General features: G+C 50.4%; 1 protein-coding gene across 1 annotated transcript in view; it reads left to right on the forward strand.

The window, feature by feature from the left end:
- Nucleotides 1–4,568: 4,568 nt before the first annotated feature.
- Nucleotides 4,569–13,967, forward strand: part of Togaram2 (TOG array regulator of axonemal microtubules 2) — a 59,174-nt gene continuing 49,775 nt past the window's right edge. Inside the window, exon 1 of the mRNA XM_021149796.1 lies at nucleotides 4,569–4,807. The gene's annotated coding sequence lies outside the window, so the exon portion shown is untranslated. The remainder of the gene's footprint in view (nucleotides 4,808–13,967) is intronic.

The following is a 13,967-nucleotide window of genomic DNA, read 5'->3' on the forward strand; positions in this document are numbered from 1 at the left end:
GCTACCCCGGCGCTGATCCGGCCGGATGAGGCCTGTGGTCCGAAAGGATGCTCCTTATATCCAACTGGCACCTGACAGGTTTCAAAAATTGATTTACACCCGTGGTTACCGTCACCCAGGAGAACAGTGGGAAACATGAGTCTTTTCTCCTCTTTCACATCAAATTGAGCCATCGCCTAAAACTATTGGGGTGCTCTCCCTCTGGCCAGTCCTGGCTTGCTTCTCCTGGAAGGTGTGTGTGTGTGTGTGTGTGTGTGTGTGTGTGTTTGCCATCCTCACTCACTGTCTCTTTCCACGGGAGCCTAGGCTGAGGACCTGATCCCCTAGGGACCAGCAGCTCAGAAAAGAACCCAGGTAGCATCTCCAGGAACCTGAGAGCTCAGAAGGGTTGGTCAGTCACTCTGGGGAGGGACTTGAAACCGCTCCAATAGACTCTCGTGTTGATGGTTGTTTATAGCATTAAAAACTGGATTGGTAGGGGACATCTTTAGCATACTTCTCTTTGGTGGCCTCCTTCCCTGGCTTCTGGCAGTGACTTAAGGGGCATGGTGAGGTTGTTTCTGGTTGAAAGAGAGAGAGAGAGACAGACAGACAGAGACAGAGACAGACAGAGAGAGAACGTAGACAAATGTGAACATTTTTCAGTGAATATGATTTTTCTTGTAGCCTTAAGCGGTCCCATATTTGTATTTGAACAGAATAATAAATTTATTTTTGGTTGTGCTCAGGCTCTGGCCAGTTGCCCTGAAAACTTTGAAATGTCTGAGAGCTGCGATTTACAAGAGCTCTTTAAAACCCTGGTCCTCAGAAACCTTTCTTGCACAGACTGGGCTCCATAATTGTGTGGATTTGGAAGTGGCTTCATCCTCCAGCCCTGTTGGAGCCTAGCTGCCCCCAGTTCCCAGAGCATACTTAAGGCTCTGAGGGGAGGAGTAAGCAGAACAGCATTGACTGCCATGTTGTCTGTTTTCTTCTCTGTAGAACCCTCTATGCCTGCTTTCTCATTGTAATACAACTTGGCTGGGGAATAGGGGGACTGGAGTGTCTCACTGGCCCTGGGCAGGCCTGGCCAAGGACATGATTCAAAGCATTGGAAGAAAGTATGAGGTACCTGGAGTTTAGGGAACCATGCCTGCCCTTTCCTCCACACTCCAGAATTTCCAAAATTTCTGATCTGCAAAGGCTCTTGGCAGGGTTGGTAGATGGGTGATGGATGATGTGGGAAGAGCCCAGATCTATAGTGAAGATTCTAGAGGGTAATCTGGCTTCCTGAGCATCTCTAAGGGTCAGGGGACTGTAGCTTTCCTTTGAGTGCTGATGTTAGAGCTGTGTGTTAAGGAGTTAACCCTCCTTTACAACAAGCTCCTGCAGCCTTGTGATCACCATGGCTCGTTGCTCTGTTGGTGACTGTGTGGTGTGGCAGGACATTTGATCTTGCAACTGTGAAGAGATTGTGTTATTTACTAGAAAAAAAAATCTATTTCTAGTTGTGGTGTGGCTCAGCCTCAGCACTCACCTTTAATCCAAGAGCTTTCTGCTTGAATTCTATAAACAGGATTAAATAAAATCAACCGTATGTCAAGAGGTGGAACAAGCAACCAGCTGGTAGGAAGTGGCATACGGAGGTGAGGAAGGTGGGTCACTCTCTCCAGCCATTGGAGGTAACCCAGGGTATGGGGTTCTTAGATATGAATGGCAAGTTGAAAGCCTGGGGAAGGCATGGGCTCATCAGAAACCACAGAGTAAAAATCAGTGACAGAGTTAGGAGTAGGATCTCTCATGTCCCCTTGTCTGGCACTTGTGGACCTGTCACATGGATTCTCCATGGCTCCTGATAGGGCTCGCTGGAGACAAAGGCGGGAGGAGACACAGTGCAAGCGTTCTATCCCTCTGTTCCACATGATTCACTTCATCTCCAGCCATGGCTGGGGCCATTCTGGTTTGTCATGGGAAAGTCAAGAGGATCAGAACTCCACAATCCACGATGTCCAAAGCCCAGGCTCTGCAGGCTGGAAACAAGGTCTGGTCTTGGGGACAGTGGTACATCTTAGAGAAAAAGGAGTTCTTAGGGACTAACTGTCCCCTCTCCCACTAGAGTCAGATCTTTCTCTAGTCCTGTGAGAGCCCAGCTAGTGCATGCTATGAGATGGGACACAGCCCCCAGGACTCAGTATGATAGGTGGCTGGCTGGCTGGCTGCCCTGGGAGCCAGTGGGTGGAGGGAGCTATAGAAGGGATGTTCTTTGTATGAGGTGGTAGGAAGGGTCTTCAGGTGGAGGGGATAGGAAAACCAAGAGAAGGCTGGACAGTGGTTCCCCAGAGCTCGCTGGGCAGAGCAGAGTCCCTAGGCTGAGCCTGGCCGTATGATTAAAAGGTTATCCTACTCTGTACCCCAGGTGGTGTGCTTGCCCCACTGTAGGGCATGCGCTCAGGACCCCTACATCTTTCTGTTGCTAGACATGGACATTGAACCACATCACAGGTCAACAAAGGCCAAGCGGGTCCTCAGTGACATGTTTGTTGAAGTATTTGACTCTAACACTGGTTCTCAACTTGTGGGTCAAGAACCATTTGGGCAGCTCAAAGGACCCTTTCACAGAAGTCATCAGAAAACATAGATATTTCCATTAGGATTCATAACAGTAGCAAAATTACAGTTATGAAGCATCAATGAAAATAATTTTATGGTTGGGGGGTCATTACAACATGAGGAGCTGCTTTTAAAGGGTCACAGCAGCTTTAGGAAGGTTGGGAACCACTGGCATAGGGTCAGAACTGACATGTCTTCCACTGACTAAAGTTGCCAACCTGGGAAGTGACAGAGATCTTCCTGAGAGGCTTCGGAGGTGGAGGAAGTCCCTAAATGTGTTGGAGAGCTTGTGAATCTACATCTTTAAGCTGTTTATTTAATTTATTTCAAGTGTCCCTACAGAACTTTCTGTGAGGCTGGCATGATGGTGCACACCTTTAAATCTTAGCATTCAGGAGGAAGGTACGAATGCGTTTCTCTGTGGGTTCAAGGCCAGCCTGGTCTTCACAAAGAGTTCCAGGTCAACTAGGGCTACAGAGAAAGTTCTAGGCGAGGCTGGTCACATTGAAAGTTCTAGGACAGAGTTACCTACATAGAAAGTTCTAGGGCAGCCAGGGGCTACATAGAGAGAAAAAAAGAAAAAGAAAAGAAGAGGGAAGGAGTTATTGTGGAGGGGATACAGCCCTGTGTGGATAGTAAACCATCTATCTGGTCGCTCAGATCCTCCCGGGGGCAGCCTGTGCTCTCTGCATGTCTCCTGTGCTCTCTGCATGTCTCCTGGACTCTGGAGGAGGGCCCCCAGGCTCAGGAATTTGGCAGCAGTCAGCTTCTCTCTCAGAGGACCCTGCTGGCGCCCTCTGGTGGGACCACTGCTCTCTACAGGTAGATAGCTAGTACTTTTTTCTTTTTCTTTTTTGAGACAGGGTTTCCTCTTGTAGTCCGGCTGTCCCGGAACAGGCCGGCCTCAAGTTCAAAGATCTGCCTCCCTCTGCCTTCTGAGTAGTGGGATTAAAGGCGTGTGCGCGCCCCTCTCCGGGTTTTCCATTCTTACTGGCAGGCCACTAGTGGCCTCGCTTGCTCTTGGAGCTTGCTCCTTAGAGAGACTTCTGGCTGGTCCCCATGGACCACAGAGAGGAAAGCGTTGTACTGGATGCATTTATTCAGCAGCTAGGCTTCCTGGGAGTGAGGCAGCCTGTTCCAGACTCCTCCGCTCCGTATTCCTGTGTCTGCCGAGCTGACTCCTCTCTGAGAAGTTGGAGAGGTTGCCTAAATAATTTCCTTAGTGTTTGGGCAAGTGGTTCTTTGAAAAGCTGAGTGAAATCGGCTCCTCTTCTGTATGCCTTGGAGCGTGGGCTGTAGAGGGTCAAGAGAGGGCAGGGCAAGGGGCAGGAACAGTTGCTATCTGAGGGGATGACACCCTGGTGCAGGGAGGGGCTCCTCGAGGAAGCTCACACAGCGCGGTGGACTTCAGAGTTCCCATATGCTTGGCTTTCGGCTACAAAAATATCTCTGTGGAGGTAAACAGAGGGCCTATTCTGTTCTGGACAAACCCCGTGCTTCTTCCTGGCAGTACCATTTTATAGATGAGGGAAACTGAGGCTGAGCAAGGTTAAGCCCTGGTCATAGAGCGTAAAACAGCAACAGTAAAATCGAGGTTAGACCTGGCTCTGCTTGCTGCCTGTCCCTACCTGGCCTTTTGCCTACGGAGGCAAGCTGATGAGCAGAGAGGCCCCTGGGGCCCAGAGGCCCTGTGCATAGGATCACCTTCCTATGGCTTCTGCCTCAGTCTGCTGTACATTTCTTGACGCAGCCACTACCCAGTGGATCCCAGCTGGCTCTGAGATGCTTGCGTGCGTTATCCCTCCCCCATGCCTCATTGTGGCCCTAGAGGACAGGTTGGCCGCTGGGGCATGCCCAGCACCAGGGGAAGCCACAGGGGAAATGAGGCCGAGGGGAAAAGTCTTAGCCCTCTCTCTCTCTCCCTCTCTCCCCCACACAGGGACTTGGGCTCCTTCAGAGAGCCGTTGCCATGCAGCCGTGTTTATTCAAGAGGAGCCTGGCAGAGAGCAGGAGTGTGCCAGCCGTGGCTGTGGGCTTTCTTGTACCTGCTTGGGCAGAAGGCCGTGGCCTAGGCCTCCTAAGCTGACCCTGGGCCAAGGCAGGCCAGGTGGGTGATGCCCTACCCTTGTCTCCCTCTGTGCAGGGACAGCATTGTCTCCAGAGAGACTAAGGACCCTGGATTCCTCCACTGACAGGGGATTGGCCTCTGGATGGAGAGGTGAGAGATACTGGCGTTTGCTCACTGAGCTGTTTGGATGGGAGGGCCAAGCCTCTGAAATCCTTTGAAGGAGGAGATCTGAACTTGGAGCAAGTAAAAAGAGCATAGCAAGGGGAGAGGGAAGCGGTGTCACAGTAGTAGATCTCTGCCCCTCTCTGGGTCTCTCTGAATGAGGCCAGACATGCTGCTGGCTGGCTGGTATGAGTCTAGGAAGAGGGCTGCTCTGGGCTGCTCCCTTCCCCAGGGTAGTGACCCTTGGCAATGGTTGGTTCTGCTCCTCTGGGCTAAATTCCCTGCGGGTGCTGAGAACGATGGTGCTGGCAGGAGTGGGTACAGTCCTAGGCTTGGGGACTGGAGCACCGAGTTACAGTGAAGGTTTGGAAAGATTCTGCTCTGGGTTTGAATTCTAACACCAGACCCACTTACTGGACGTATGGGGCTGGCGTTTGCACCTCCGAGTCTCAGTTTCCTTGTATGTAAAAGCTCTCCTGTCCCTGGTTTTGAGGGTGGAGATAGGGGGCACTGGGCCAGCCCAAGGGCAGAGTGGAACTTTTGTTCTTGTGTCGCTGTGAAAGTGGAGACTGGCGTGTTTCTTGCTTGACTGATTTTGGTCTCCTAACACTGTGGTTCTACTGGCTACCATCCAGAACGAGGCCCACACTGATGGGAAGTGATTTGGAAGGGTGACTTTGTTTATTTTCCGTTTGTCTTTTGTGAGGCAGGGTAGTGCAGGCTGGCCTGGGAGTTGCTAGGTCACTGAAGATGGTTTTGAACTTCTGGTACCCCTGTCTCTCTAGAGCGCTGTGATCACAGGCATGTGCCACTGTGCCTGCCCTCAGAAGGCCTCATTCTTCCTCAGAAGTGTAAGGGGTGAAGAGAGCTTCTATCTGACTGGGCGTCAGTGAGGTAGCCATGGACCATGCTGTCCTCTGGCCCTAGGTGGGGGGAGTGACAGGCCCATAGCCAGGTCATTTTAGTCCTACATTGTTCCCACAACTGGCTGGAGTTCAGTCCAGGGAGCAGCAGATCCGAAGCAGGGAGAATGTGGAGGAGGACCGGGGACGGGAGGACATGACCTAGGCTCTAAGACGCTATGAGATTTGCTTCTCAAGGCGTAGCGTCCCATCATTCCTGAGGGCCACCATTGTCAGGCAGTAAGGTATACTGTTTGTGATTCACAACAGGGTTCTGGGACAGCTATAAAAAGGAGTGCTGCTGCCTCCGACCTCACGTAGCTAGACATGGCAGACCCGAGGCCCATGGGACCTCTCTGTCCTTATCACAGTCACCTCCCGAATAGGGCTTATTACTCTCCTAGTTTCTTTTTCTTTTAGTACAAAGCCCTACCACCCATTTATGTGTTCCCAAGGATCCAGTTCATGCTCGCCTTCCTTCAGGTGCTTGGTAAACAGTGCCATTGTCAGTCATGGGGGGGGGGTTTCCTCCACTGAACTTACTGTTGTGGTCATCTGTGGCACTGAGTAAACACAGCAATCCTTTATTTTCATTGCCCTGTCTCCCGACGACGACGAGCCTTCCGCGCAACACATCCTTCCATTTCCCCGGTGAACATTTGGATTGCCTCCAGATTCGGCAGCTAGCCAGCTCTTGGCTGCTATGAATGTTCTTATGCTTCTCCCCTGGACCGGACGCACAGGATCATGTGTGGGTGGACACCCAGGAGTGGAGATGCTGACCTGGGGTGTATACACCTTGAGCTTTGTTAGAGAACACAGGCCAGGGTCCAGGTGAAGAACCGTGTGCAACTTGCTTGTGGTCAGCACGGCTTCCTGTCACTCTCTACTCATGGCAGCATGGGGACCCTTTCTCATCTTGACGCACACCAGTCTTTGTAGAGCAGTGGGCGCACCATGTTTCTAGCATTTCTCTGGTCACGAGGTTGGGGGTGGGAGGTTGGAGGTGGGGTGGGAGGGTAACCCTACCCTGTGTACAGGCTCTGGGCTGCTATCTTCCTCCTGCTCTTCCTGCTGGAGGGCCAGTCTCCAGCCAGTGCTGTTACTTCTGTCCTGTTAGTCTTTGAGTTTCAGGCCTGGGCTCCATGGCAGATGTCTGGAAGCTGCAATTTCCATGTGGCCTCTTTCAAACCCTTTGATTCTCAGCCCCGCTCACCTTCTTCCTCACCCTGGGATTTCCCTTCAATGCAAGGTTAGAATACAATGACTTTCTTCTCCCAGGTAATAGCCGGCCTGTGGCCATGGGTCCCTGCCAGGATGGTTGATATTCTCCTTTAAAAATTTCATTTATGGCTGTTATTGCGTGTGTATGTATATTGTACATGTGCCATTGTGCCTCAGCACATGAGCAGAGGACGGAGGACAATTTACAAGAGTCAGTTCGCTCCTCATGTTGTAGGTTCTGGAGATTGAACTCAGGCTGTCAGGCTTGTGCTGCAAGAACACGTATCCTCTGAGCCATCTTGTTAGCGCAACAGTTTGCTTTCTCATGAAGGGCCTTTGGGAAAAGAACAGAGCTGTAGCCAGAAGTTCCTGAGGGTCTTGCTAGACCTTTCTGAGGAGCTGTGAAGAGGAGAGTCCTGGATGTGCCAGGTAGGCCCTCAGATGGATTAGTGGAAGCAAGTGGGTCTCATTTCACCTGGACCAATGTTTCATCCCCTTTGACTCTCTCCTGAGCCTCTGGGAACCAGCCCACGCCCATGGACTACAGCTGGATAATTTGAGTCTCAGAGATGGCCAAGGTACTTGGACAGTCAAACCATACAGGACTTGTGTCCTGGTGACCATTGAGGGGCAGGGGGTCGGGGGAGAGAGAGGTCTTAATGGGAGCCAGAGAAAGAAGATTCCTCTCTTCTCACTGAGGCCTTGTTAGCTGGTGACCACCCCTGCAGAGGTAGGGATAGACATTGGCTCCCAGTAGCCTTTTGTTTGCGTTTATGACTGGATACTGTGTGCCCTCTGAAGTTCATACTGAATGGCTGATACCCCTTCCCCATAAATCAGTGCTAGAGGAGGGCCTTCATGGGTGTCGTTAAGTTCAAAGGCCGTGACAGTGGGGACCCCATGAGGTGCCGAGTGCCCTACAAGAAGGGATGAGAGAGCTTGTTCTTACTCGGCTCTGCGGGAGCAGCCTAAGAAGAGCCCTCAGCACCTTAGCAAGTCCTCAGCAGGTCTGAATCACCCAGTGCCTTGAGCCTGGCATCTCCAGCCGGGAACCACGTGGGATTCTATCTGCTGTTTAAGGCTGCGTCCCTCAGGCTTCAATAGAGTAACTGGAGAACAGACACACTAAGGGAAGAGAGAGTTGACCTCCAACACCCTCCCACCCTGACCCCTCACAGCAGGTCCAGATGCTGTGTTCAATGCCTAGTGCGTGTTTGGATTCATCTCTCATTTATACTGTGCATCCACGTGGCACATACAACAGGGTCACATCCAGCAGATTTTCAATTTTTGTAAATGCAAACAGAAATTAGGAGCCCTGTTGTCGTTAGGGAAGCCGCTCATCTGTGCAAGTTCCTCTCCTCATCCTTGAAGGGCCACAGTGAACATATGACAGCAGCGTGTACGGTGTGAGAGGTGTCCCCTAGCTCATGATGCCTTGTGCAGCCTGGAGAAACAGGCACAGTGGCGTGTTTGCACTCACGTTTGCTGATGATCACTGATGATCACCAACAGTTTAAACTTGGCTTTCCTTTACTCGTAGACTCTTCTTCTTCTTCTTCTTTTTTTTTTTTTTTTTTTGGTTTTTTTGAGACAGGGTTTCTCTGTGTAGTCCTAGCTGTCCTGGAACTCACTCTGTAGACCAGGCTGGACTCGAACTCAGAAATCCGCCTGCCTCTGCCTCCCAAGTGCTGGGATTAAAGGCGTGCGCCACCACGCCCGGCTCTCGCAGACTCTTCTAAATCTCCTCCGTTCGCCTTCAGTGCTGGGGCTCAGACCCAGAGCCTCATGCACGGTGCACTACCACTGAGCTATTTCCTTGGCTCTTTCCCTGCATCTTTTGGCTCTGTGGTGGCTGGTTTGGTGTGTCAACTTGACACAGGCTGGAGTGAGTTATCACAGAGAAAAGAGCTTCAGTTGGGGAAATGCCTCCAAGATAACCAGCTGTGGGGCATTTTCTCCGGTTTGTGATCAAGCGGGGGGAGGGCCCCTTGTAAGTGGTATCATCTCTGGGCTGGTGGTCTTTGGTTCTATAAGAAAGCAAGCTGAGCAAGGCAGGGGAAGCAAGCCAGTAAGTAACATCCCTCCATGACCTCTGCATCAGTTCCTGCTCCTTGCTTAAGTTCCAGTCCTGGCTTCCTTTGATAATCAACAGCAATGTGGAAAGTGTAAACAGAATAAACCCTTTCCTCCCCAACTTGCTTCTTGGTCATGATGATTGTGCAGGAATAGAACCCCTGAGTGAGACAGGCCCCATGATTCTCATATCAGAATTCCCTGTGTGGGAGGTTGGGGATGCCGCTCAGCTTTTGAGGTCCTAGTCATGGGTGCATACCACCCTCTTCTTTCCTCATCCTAGCTACTATTCCTTCGTCCCCTGAACACACATGTGAGAGTGTACACACACACACACACACACACACACACACACACACACGTACACACTGGAGGTCACATTTCCTGATTCTGTGGTGCATAAAAAAAAAAAAAGGTAGGTAAAGCAGCACTGTTTGTGGGTGTGGGATGTGTGGGTTCCTGGTGGTATGCCCCACCCTGTCTCAGGAGGCGATTGCAAGGTTACCAGCGTCTACAGACGGTGCTCTTTAAGGAGCCTTCTGGAGATTTTCTCAGCAGAGTGGCACCGGATCTGTTATCCCGAGTGAGTGCCATGCCTTAGCCAGCACCTGCTCTGCCCAGAAACCTCAGGAGACACGGCTGGCTGGCACGCTCTGTAGGGAGCATCCCCACTTGGCTCCTGACCTCAGCCAGGTTCCTGCAGCTTCCTGCCCCAAAGGCTTTCAATGGGTCCAAGGTTCTCTTCAGGAACTGCCAGCCCAGCAGGACTCTCACCAAACAGTGCCCACTGTGAACAGAGATGGCCAGACACAGCATTCCATGATGGCCTTTTGATTTTTCAGTTGTAGGGATTATACCCAGCGCCTCAAACACGCTGGACAAAATACTTATCATACAGTGACCTTTTATTTTCGACTTTTTATTTTGATACAGTATCTTACTAAGTTGCCCAGGCTGGCCTTAAACTTTCTCTCATACATTTTCAGCTTCCCATCAGGAGTGTGTAAAAAATTTACATATATATATATATATATATATATATATATACCACATAAATTATATGTGGAATTTTATAATACATAAACTACATACATAATTTTACACATACACATAAAATATATTTACTTTTATTCTTTGACAATTTCATCGATATGTATAATGTATAATGTGTCCATCCATCTCTGACTACCCAAAATTCCCCAACACACTGCCTCCCCTGCCTCCTGTCTTTTTAAGGACCCACTGAGTCCACTTTGTGCTGCCCGCTGTGGCAGACTGGATCCTGTTGAGGCAGCAGCGGCAGTGTGCCCATGAGCCCAGCCACAAGACACAGTGTTTCTTGGTCGGTCCACCTACCTGTGCCCCAGCGCCTGAACTTGTTCTTCCCCTTCCTTGAAGTGCCTGAGCCTGGTGGGGCTTGAGATTGGTGTCTCATTTAGGGCTGAGTACTAAGCACCTGTTAGATTTTCTGAGTATTTTTTATTTTTATGCTTGATTTAATTATTTAGGTGTGTGTATCCATTTATCTGTCTCTGCGTGTATGTATGTTGGTGCCTGCAGAGGCCGAAAGAGGGTGTCTGATCCCTTGGAGCTGTAGTTATGGGCTGCTGTGAGCTGCCAGCTGTGGCTTCTGGGGTCCTCTGCAAGACCAGCCAATACTCCTAGTAGCTGAGCCAGCTCTCCAGCCCCTTGGGTTCTCTTGATAACTTTGTGAGATAGATGCTTTTAATCCCATTTTGCTGTGAAACAGAAGCTCATAGAGGTCTACTGATGTGCCTGAGGCCACAGAGTCAGTGGGTGGTCTGGCTATTGGCGCCCGCCCGAGTGAACAGTGGCACAATGTGTGTGTGTGTGAGTGTGTGTGTGAGTGTGTGTGAGAGAGTGTTTGTGTGTGTGTGTGTGTGTGAGAGAGAGTGTGTGTGAGTGTTTGTGTGTGTGTGTGAGTGTGTGTGTGTGAGTGTGTGTGCTTGTGTGTGTGAGTGTGAGTGTGTGTGTCTGTGTGTGTTTGTGTGTGTGAGTGTTTGTGTGTCTGTGAGTGTGTCAGTGTGTGTGTCAGTGTGTGTGTGTGTGCCTGTGTGTGTGAGAGTGTGAGTATGTGAGTGTATGTATCTGTGTGTGTGTGAGTGTGTGTGAGTGTGTGTGAGTGTTTGTGTGTGTGTGTGTCTGTGTGTGTGTGTCAGTGTGTATGTGTGTGTGTGCCTGTGTATGTGTGAGTGTGTGTGTCTGTGTGTGTTTGTGTGTGTGAGTGTTTGTGTGAGTGTGTGTGTGTGCCTGTGTGTGTGAGTGTGAGTATGTGAGTGTATGTGTCTGTGTGTGTGTTTGTGTGTGTCTGTGTGTGTCAGTGTGTGTGAGTGTGTGTGTCTGTGTGTGTGTGAATGTGTGTGTCAGTGTGTGTGTCTGTGTGTGTGTCAGTTGTGTGTATGTATGTGAGTGTGTGTGTGTGAGTGTATGTGTGTTTGTGTGTGTGTGTCTGTGTGAGTGTGTTTGTGTGTGTGTGTGAATGTGTATGTGTGTGTGTGTGTGTGTGTGAGTGTGTTTGTGTGTGTCCACAGAGTGCTGGCTTTTACTCTTCTCCTGCAGCTGTGTGGCTTTGACCTGCTTTCCTGACCTCTCCGAGCCTTAGTCGTCTTTATCTCTAAAACTAGGGTCAGAAAATCCGATCTCTTGCTCTATTTCCAAGGCAAATGGCCTTCTCGGAATCATGCTTCACAGGACCTGAAGCACAGTGACACGGGACTGAAGGACATTAAGTTCCCTCACGTAGGGTTTTCTAGGCAAGACCATGATGATATGCCCCCACCTTGAATTCATTTCCTTCCAATACTAACACTTACTGAGGCATTTCTATACACCAGGCACTGTGTTTGGCCCTTTGTATTTCCATGTGAGTGTGTGCATGTGTGTGAAAGTGTGTGTAGGTGCATGTTTGTGTGTAGGCCAACCCCAGATGTCATTCTTTGGTACTGTCCACCTTGTGTTTTTGAGTCAGGGTCTTGTTGGCTAAAGGTCACTGAGTAGGCTAGGCTGTTGAGTCCCAGGGATCCATGGGTCTCTGCTTTCCCAGTGCCAGAATTACACTGTCGTTTTTAAAACACAACCCAAAAATCCCAAAACCAAGTTCTGAGGGTTTGAATTAGGATTCTCATGACTGCCCAGAAAGCATTTTAGCCACACCAGACCATCTCCCCAGGACCTTCTTTATACTCCTGCAGGCTGCTAGCTGGCCTGCGCCTCGTGTTATTTAAGTGGTAGAGCGCTTACAGGAGTATCAGCTCCATCTATCTTATAATGGAGGGATGATGGCACCAGCAGGCAGTGGGGTGACTGCAGAGATAGTGGAGGGGGCCTCCCGCTTGTGTGTGTGGTTTTTCTTTGAACTTTCTTCTCACTGGCCTACAAGCCAGTTTCAGTGGGAGCCTGGAGCTCTGAGTGGGTGGGAGGGCCTGGGTGTGGTGGGTGTGGGCAGCAGTCTTCCTGGTCAGGGTGGAGGTGGCTTGGCACCTGTGCTAATCAGCTTTCCCTTGCTTGAGAAATCTGACTTGAAGGGCAGATTTGGTCTTGGCTCATGGGTTCTGAGGTTTCAGTCCATGGGCGCTGGCCTTGCTGTTTTTGGGCCTGTGGTGAAGTGAGCAATGTGGTAGGATATACAGGGCGGGGCAGAGCAGTTTGACAGAGGAGGAAGAAAAGAGCAAGGTGAGAGAGGAGCTGAGGCCCCCTTATCTCCCTCAAAGATCAATGGCCAAGGCCTGCCCTACTCCTTAAAGCTTCCACCCTCCCCTTGTCTCCAGCTTCCCTGACCTTCTTATGCAAATGTCAAGGAATTGTCTGCTCATTGCACCAGCTTCAAGCTCTCCTGTCTGTACCCCAACCGCTGTCCCCAGTACCACAGTTGACATTGGATGTCTTCCTCAGTCACTGGCCCTGCTGTTGTTGCTGCTGTTGTTTTTGACCAAGTCTCCCACTGAAGCTGGATCATTCTATTTGTCTAGACCTGCGGTTCTCAATTTGTGGGTCAAGACCCCCTTGGGGTCCCCTATCAGATAGATATCCTGCATATCAGATATTTCTATTACAATTTGCTCCAACAGTAGCAAAGCGAGTTATGGTGGGGAGGTCATCATAGCACGAGGAACTGCATTGAAGGGTCGCAGCTTTCGGAAGCTTCAGAAGAACTGGCCTAGACAGTTGACAGCAAACCTCGGGCACCTTCTCTTTCGGCCTCCCTGGCTCTCTGGGATTACAGATGTGCGCTGCCACGCCCAGGTGTTTTTATGTGGTTTCTGGGGGATTGGAACTGGAGTCCTCACGCTTTTGTAACAAGTTTTGCACCGACTGAGCCTTTGTTAGCGGCAGCTGTATTAATGTCAGGCGCACTGATCACTAAGTAGGGGTCACACCTCGCATTAAGTGATTATCTCTGGTTATTGAATAGGCACTGAGGCTTGCTGGGGGCTTATCTCTTTTCACAGCAGCAGCACCTGAGCTTTAGAGGCTTCAGTAAGGTGCTTCCAGTCGTGCCACGCTCAGGGGCTGGGTGTGATCTCACACACCTTTGTATCCTAGCATCTGGGACATGGTGGGCTGGCTAGTGACAGCTCAAAGATTAGAGTCATCAGGCCACCTAAGGACAGTGGGGTTTCCCTGGACATCTATGGCTGGGCTGCCTCATGGAAGGAGAGGTGGGTGAGGGCTTTGAGATGTATGGCTGCTCCTCATTCCCCAGGGAGAAAGAAAAGGACCTTCTGTCCGGCCTACACCCTGCCTGGACTGGCAGGTCGGTCTTGATCCTGATTCTTATTTTCTGTGTTTCTACTAGTGTTCCAGTGCAGGGTCTGGAAACTTCCCTTCTTTCTTCTTCTTCTTCTTCTTCTTCTTCTTCTTCTTCTTCTTCTTCTTCTTCTTCTTCTTCTTCTTCTTCTTCTTCTTCTTCTTCTTCTTCTTCTTCT

The sequence above is a fragment of the Mus caroli genome, chromosome 17, assembly GCF_900094665.2.
Source record: "Mus caroli chromosome 17, CAROLI_EIJ_v1.1, whole genome shotgun sequence".
Classification (NCBI taxonomy): domain Eukaryota; kingdom Metazoa; phylum Chordata; class Mammalia; order Rodentia; family Muridae; genus Mus; species Mus caroli.